This window comes from Ixodes scapularis, unplaced genomic scaffold (assembly GCF_016920785.2).
Source record: "Ixodes scapularis isolate PalLabHiFi unplaced genomic scaffold, ASM1692078v2 ptg000247l_1___fragment_2___debris__unscaffolded, whole genome shotgun sequence".
Classification (NCBI taxonomy): domain Eukaryota; kingdom Metazoa; phylum Arthropoda; class Arachnida; order Ixodida; family Ixodidae; genus Ixodes; species Ixodes scapularis.
The window spans coordinates 44,953-52,444 of NW_024609947.1; positions in this window are offsets into that span (position 1 = coordinate 44,953).

Below are 7,492 nucleotides of genomic sequence, written 5' to 3' on the forward strand. Positions count from 1 at the left end.
ATTCACGTGACCCTGGGGGAAGGGTCATGTGACCTTGGGGTGACCTTGTGATGACCTTGGGGGCCGCGTGACCTTGGGGTGTCCTTGGTTACGCCGACGGCGACGCCAACGCCGCTCAAGCCGGGAACGGACCCCTAAGAGCTGCGCTCTAAAAATAAAAAGAACGAGCAGCGTTCACCCCCTCAACTCGCAGCCAGAACAAGCGGCCACGCGATCTGGAGCCGATTATAGACCTTTGTCCGGAAGTGCTCTTTTTAGCCTCGACCGCAAGGAGCAAAAGCGAACAATAATCTCGAACCCAGACGCTCACGGGGAGGGGGGGCTGCGTCGGCCTGCGCCGCCGCTCCCCTTTGAGGGCTTCTTCGCTGGTGTGCCGACTGCCGTTTCGCCGGCATCGGTCCTGTTTACCGCAGTATGTGAGTATAGTGCCCGTAATGGTGAGAGCCGTGTGTCCATACGCCACTTTGCCGGTGTTGGTTTCCATCTAGCCGAGCCAGAAAACATCTCGCGACGAGTTGACCGCGCCGCGAGTGACGAAGAAGAAGCAAACATGGCGACGGGTTGTGCGATTGCTTTGGTGGCTCCGGTGTTGAGTGTCTTCAACGTCCTCGTGAGAAGGTTCCCCTGCAATTCGAAGTTATTGCAAGCACCACGAAAGATGTGGAATCATCGTCTCAACTACAAATAAGCAGGCCTTCACGAGAAACAACGGTGCCGAGCAGGCGCTCGGAACAGTTGTGTCAGGCTCACGCAGCCAGCGGCACAGTTGTGTCGTCAGGATCGCTAGGTTGAACATTTGAGAAAAAGGTACATGGAAGTGACGTAATGGAAAGGAGGAGCGTATCCTAGCAACACTCACGTGGCGGCTCTGCCCCCTTTGACGCCGCTACGTCATCGCAAACTTGACACCTGTCGCCCGTTTGAGCGACGTCCGGAGCCAACCACCGACGAGCGGAAGTAGCTACGCATTCCCTGAGGCGTCCCTACGCGCGGGATACGGGGTAGGATTTACTACGACGCGGGGAGCAGTTCCTGCGTTTAGCGAAGGAAGGGCAACCAATCCTGTGCGTTGCTGGCCGTCGCATCTGTTCTAGTACAGGTAAAAGTATTGAAAAACAATCAAAACCTTTTGGGCATTGTTAAAACAAACCGCTTTTTTGTATCCTTTCGCAATACATTTAACAATTAATTGGAGAGAAAGTTGTTCCAATATTATGCGGGATGTGCGCCACGCGCCTTCTTCAAACCAAAATGTCGGACGGGTCGAACCACGAGGAGCCGGGGGTGCCGGGGGCAGCGGAGGGGTCGGCGGGACCAACGAGGCGCGCGCGAGTGACGGCTGCTCAGAAGGAGGAGCAACTCTCCTTTATGTGTGAGCACCCGTCGCTCGCGCGCAACGCCACTGACCTCTCCGCCGCCCTTACGCGAGACGACAAGCGGCGTCTTTGGGAGCAACTCGCTCTGCGCCTGAACGCGCTGGGGCCTCCAACCAAGAGCTACAAGCAATGGAAGGAGCATTGGTCCCGGCGCGTGATGAAGGCGCGGAAGCGAGCTGCACAGCTCAACGAGACCGCAAGGTAATCTTTGTAGTCTGCTGATAATGCAATGAAATTTATTCAGTCGTTTTCGTTATCAACAGACGGACCGGGGGCGGGAGCTCCACCGTGCGCCCACTAGCGCAGTCCCTGTCCAGGATCCTGACGCTAGTGGGCACAGATTCGGCACTCGGGGCCCCTGGGGTGCGGGTCCCCGGTGAACCGGGCGACCACCAGGTACGTACTTCAACAATTACCATCATGTTAACAAAGAGTGCAGGACAGCGGTCACCAATGCGCTGCACCGCGGAATATCAATGAGGGTGCATTTAAGAAACACGTTGACCTTTTGCAAATATTAGGAGCTCTAGCGGAAGACATTGCATCTGTCCATGTAGTGGCGAAAGCTAATGTTTGACACCCAAACAGGGACATGCGTCATTTTTGCCACCTCGCCCCTGGCTGTTGCAATAAATCCCTATGGTGTCTTGCTTGTAATTTTTGGGAAGATGATGTGCTAGCACTAGACATATATACCGGTACTCAATGGAAACGTTTTCAAAAAAAGAAAGTGAGAGTGCCTCTGAGGTGGCATTCTCTAAATGTTCTCCTCCGAGTAGAATGCATGCTCGTCAAAATGTTTGGTCAACAAATGGGAAGCACAGACAAGGCTGCGTGTTCTCACGAGTTGTTATAAATTCCCCTTCCAGGATAGGCCAAGCAGCAGCAGGCGCCAGATGGCAGCTGAGCCGGTGCCCTCCACCTCACGAGGTAAGCTCTCTTGCTAGGGCATCTGGGACCTATCATCAGTGGTGCAGGTATGAGCACCATCATCACCCATACTCGGTTTCTTGGCAGACACAACGACAAGCTGGGGGCCGTGGGTGCGGCCCACCGTGCCTCGCCCCCCCCCCCCCCCCCCGGCAGTCGAGGCAGGAGCGGCACGACGCGGCTGCCATCCAGGCCGTGGAGCAACAGGCCCTGCTGCTGCAGCAGAACGTGGACCAGGCTGCAAAGGAGAGGGAGTTCCGAGGCCGGGTACAGGCTCAAACTTAACCTTACACGCACTTACAACTAACAAGGTTAGGACCAAGGTGCTGCCACGAGGCCACAGAAAGCAGTGCATGTCCACAATGGTGCAGAATGACACAGTTGTGGCATGAGCAAGGTCTTGGCAGACTGTGGGTGTATGGAAATATGCTGCTCAATGTTAATGAAACTCCTTTGCCATTTCAGCTCCTGGAGGTCCTGGAGCGGATCTCCGCAAACCTTGACAGGGCGGCCTCGGGACAAGAAAACACCCACAGCACCCTGGTCCAAGTGCTCCTCCTGCTGGCCAGCAGGGCGCTGGAGCAGCCCGCAGCCCCGGCCCCCCCCCCCCCAGCAGCCCCGCCCCCCCCGCCCCCCCCGCAGCCCCGGTCCCTCCCGCAGCCCCGGCCCCTCCCGCAGCCCCGGCCACCCCCCCCGCAGCCCCGGCTCACCCTATTAGCGGAAAACAAACAGCGCAAGGACAAGGACAGAGTAGAAGGCGGTAGACTCACACAGCGCTGATAGGAGCGTCACCAACAGATGCTAATCCTATGCATAGAAATGGAGGTGTAGGGCAGAGGGTGTTGACGTCACAGCAGTCGAGGCCCCCTCCTGCCAAACGAGACTGTTTGAGGGCTCGACAAACTCGTACACGAGAGGAGTTTGCAGGATCCCACAGGATAAAGGCAAACACGTGCACAAGGCCACACATGGACATTAGCAGACCTAACATTGCTTTTGCAGCGAGTCTTGGCAATGCCCTTCACATGCTTCTACCCCGCCTGCAAATCGTTGCGGAATTGCAGTTTTATGAAACACTCCTTGAGCTTCAGGATAGCTTAAATGACGGTGTGAAAGAACATCTTTTTTTATATATATAATGAAAATAACATTGTTGCATAATGTCGAGCATGGCGACAATTTATTACTGCATTTATTTGAAAAACAAGGTGTCCTTGAAAGAAATTTAGCTTTTTTTGTTTACCACTGGGACATATGCATCCCACTTGTAGTGATAAATCTGGCATCTCCCTGAGCAGTCGCTCGGACATGCTTATCCCAATTTTACAACTTGCGCCATCTCTTGGAAGCATTAGGAAGCTCTACATTTTAGTTTGAGTCGCTGCAGATAGATTGGGCTGCGTACTTTCCACGTTTTTTGTGCCTCACCATATCTGTTTACCATAGCTGAACCAAGTCATCTTTACATGGCTCTGCCCTCAAAAACAAAATGCCTGGCGAGTACAAACTGTGCAACTTGCACCCGGTGAACCTGTCAAGAGTATTCTGAGCAGGTTTTGAGCTTCCAAATTACTCACAGATTTTAGTAGTATAGAACGCCAAAGCTGAAGTCTTCTGAGTGACACCATAACTAGATGTAACAGCGCTCTTTAATAAGAGTTTGTGTTCTAATTTATTAACACTTGTTTGCCACATTCTTGTGCAGGAAAACAAAAGAAACTGACAATTGAGGAAGCTCTCTATTTATATCTTAGTCTACCAGATAACGCTGATGACCGTGAAAATGAATGGGAAGAATCCGACCACAAAGCGCCGTCCGACCTTGACGCCGAAGAGAGCATCGAGGAGAAGCAAGTGACCCCAGGGACGCAAAATCAGAAAAGGCAAGCCCCGAAAAGACTTCACGGTCAGCCCCAAGAAGCGTCGCATCTCGACTGAAAAATCAGTCGCTGCAGAAGATGGTGCAGTTGCCGAAGGAGTGTGGCCTTCACAACAAAGCCTTCAGAGGGCAGCATGCCACTGGACGCATTCCAACTTTATTTTTCTGAAGACGTTATCGGTCACATTACAGTCCGGACCAACTTGTATGCAAGTCAAACGAGAAGAACAGACTAGGACCCCTATCACGCCCGAAGAACTGCGAGCATAGGTCAGAATGCTCGTCCTTACGAGTAGAGACCCCATGCACCATCTTCATCTTTATTAGAGTTCGGACAGCCTTTAAAACGTGAAGGAGATCTCGCAAGCGATTTCGTGCGAGAGATTCCAAAAAATAACAAACTGTCCGAATCTAAACGACAACACTCATGACAGCGGGGATGCGGAAGACATTGATCGCTGCTACAAAATGCGTCCACTGATTCATATGATGAAATAAAAGTTTGAAAGCGAGTGCCAACCATCATCCCATCTTGCCGTAGACGAGAGCATGATCCTTTTCAAAGGGAGATCAACACTAGAGCAGTACCGTGTTTGCACGATTCTAAAGCACACTTTCTTTCCAGAAATTTCAGGCTCAAAATGACATGCGCGCTACAATTGGGCCCAATAAAAATTTGAAGTAAAAGTAAGTCTAAAAATATCGGCTAGGTGACGCATGCTACCGCCCGTTACAAAGTGTGCAGCGCTTTCTTTCTTCCCATTTATCAGACAGATAATCACGTATTCAGTCACATAATCACATACCACAATGTTCACTTTCGTATTGGCCAAGCGCCGTGCTGTCTCGTGTCACCGCAAGCTTGAGCCAAGCTGCTGCTGATGCGATCGTTGCAAGATGGAGAAACAGAAGCGATTTCATTACGAGGCATCATTCAAACAGAAAGTGATCATCCTTGCTGGAAAGGAAGGTAATCAAGCAGCGTCACGATCACTGGGCATCCCGGAAACGTGCGTGCAGGATTGGCGCAACTACCCGCCTCTTCGGACGTCATCAAGGCCAATTCTTTCGCACTTGCTACAGGTTACAAGATCCGCCGCTCTTGATTCCAAGCGAGTAGGAGCTGGATCACCAAGTTCATGCGGCAAAAAGGATTTTCGCTGCAACGAAAGACGAGCATTTGTCAGAAGCTCCAGAAACCTTATGAAGCGAAGTTTGTCATGTTCCAATGTTTTATGATCAAGCTTCGACAATATAGGGGCCACATGATAGGACAGATCCGAAACGCAGACCTAACACCCATGTTTTTCGACATGCCTTCGAATTACACGGTCGAACAAGAGGAGCCAAGCAGGTAACAAAAAAACTGATTACGGCGACGTTAGGATGCATGGCAGATGGGCGCAAGATGAACCCTTTTTTGATTTCTGAAAGGAAGACTTTGCCTAGCAATGTTAAGTTCCCAGAAAATGTCATTGTTCAGATGCACCCCAAAAGATGGATGGACACCGACCTTATGATCGACTGGATTGACGCCGTACGGCGAAAGAGGGCTGGAGCCGACTTGAGAGTGCTTTCTATGCTGGTTCTAGACTTGTTCAGATGCCACATCAGCCAGCGTGTCAAGGACAAACTTGCTAAATGCTCCCACACGTTGGTGATCATCCTCGGCGGGATGACGTCTCAACTGCAGCCACTGGACGTGTGCTTAAACAAACCAACGAAGGACTATGTGCGTGCAGCGTACAACGAGTGGCTCACTGCATACGAGCACACACTGACGCCAGCAGGGCGTCTGAAGAAAGCAACGCTCGACGACCTGGGCCCGTTTGCTCGAAGCCGGTTAACTCTAACCGCGGTTAAAAGTTAACCGACCTTCCCTACTAGGTACCTACAAGTACCTAGCCAAGTTTGAAGAGGGCTGGATGAGCGATAGCTCCGTGTTTTATTATGGGGCGGTGGCTGGTGTCACCTACTGGCTGTAGCGAATATAAGTGGCTTCTGTGGAAAGGTTCCCGAAATGGGGGGACCCAAAAAATGCGCGCTGCCTGGTTTTCGCGACGCAGCGTGGCATACATTTGAGCTTAAGAAACCATTTTTATTGCTCGTGGTACAAGTAATTGGCAAGGTAAAACTAAATTAACCCTTGTTTGGAAATTTTCTAAATATTTGGCTGTATGAAGTGAAGAAAAGCCTCGTTGAAATTTCCTTCCGACTTCGAAAGAGGACGACGAAGTTGAGTCCTAAAAACGATGAGAAAGAAGTGAGCAGTGAAAGGCAGCATGGTTGGCCACCGGCAGCATGGTTGGCCAGCATGTAAGAACTCATAAATTGAAAAACCTGTAACTTGGCTCCACTGAAAATTGACCTATTAAATTACCCGAACATCGAGAAGAACTCTGGAAGTGTAATTCTATGATCCGCGCGCGCTGGCCTTCCACTTATAAAAGATTTGAAGTAAATAATCATAATAAATCGTTGACGAACGCCCGTGCACGGCAACATTTGTTTTAGGCTTTTTGCTTCAGAACAGTTATTACTGCAGACGCCAGCAGGTGCAGCGCGTGTAACTACACTCGTAGCATGCACCTCGGTGCTTTTGAAATTAAGCAAGAGGTCTATGGGAACGCTCCATGCTTCTGTGTGCTATCAATACCCGGCCGATTGAGTCAAGGCAATCCACTTTCCAAAAACGTTGCCATGCCGACAACTATCGCGTTCATTTAGGCTTAGGAAAGGTCAGAGTCGAAAGTCTATCTAAAAAATGCGGCGAGGTCATTGCTCATGTTTTGCGTTTTAAGTGAGGTAATGCAGCGCGAAAACCTCCTGCACCATTCATTGCTGACTAACGCGCCCGCTACTGCAGCTACTGCGACGTATTAGTTCCAAAGCGAGCGGAGCTCACTCACCGGGGCACCGCCATGTTTCCCCGCCGTCCTTACTCTGCCGGTCACGTGACCCAAAATTCCCCGTCGTAGGGAAATCCGGTTAACCGCGGTTAGTTAACCAGCTTCGAGCAAACGGGCCCTGGAGCAATGGGTACACGACGCCTGGAAAGCACTCCTGCGGGCGATGGTCGTACGTTCCTTTCAAAAGTGTGACCTTTTCAACGCCATTGACGGAACCGAGGGCGAGATTTTGAAACTTACGTCGGACTCCGACGACGACTAGTGTGGCTGTTTTGTTAGTGCGTGTGGGTGGGTTTCATGTGTGTCTTTCACGGATGTGGTGTTCAGCACTCATTATTTTACCTGTGCGGTACAATCGGCATCAAATTATTCTTAAAACTATTCAGAGCTAAATTTAC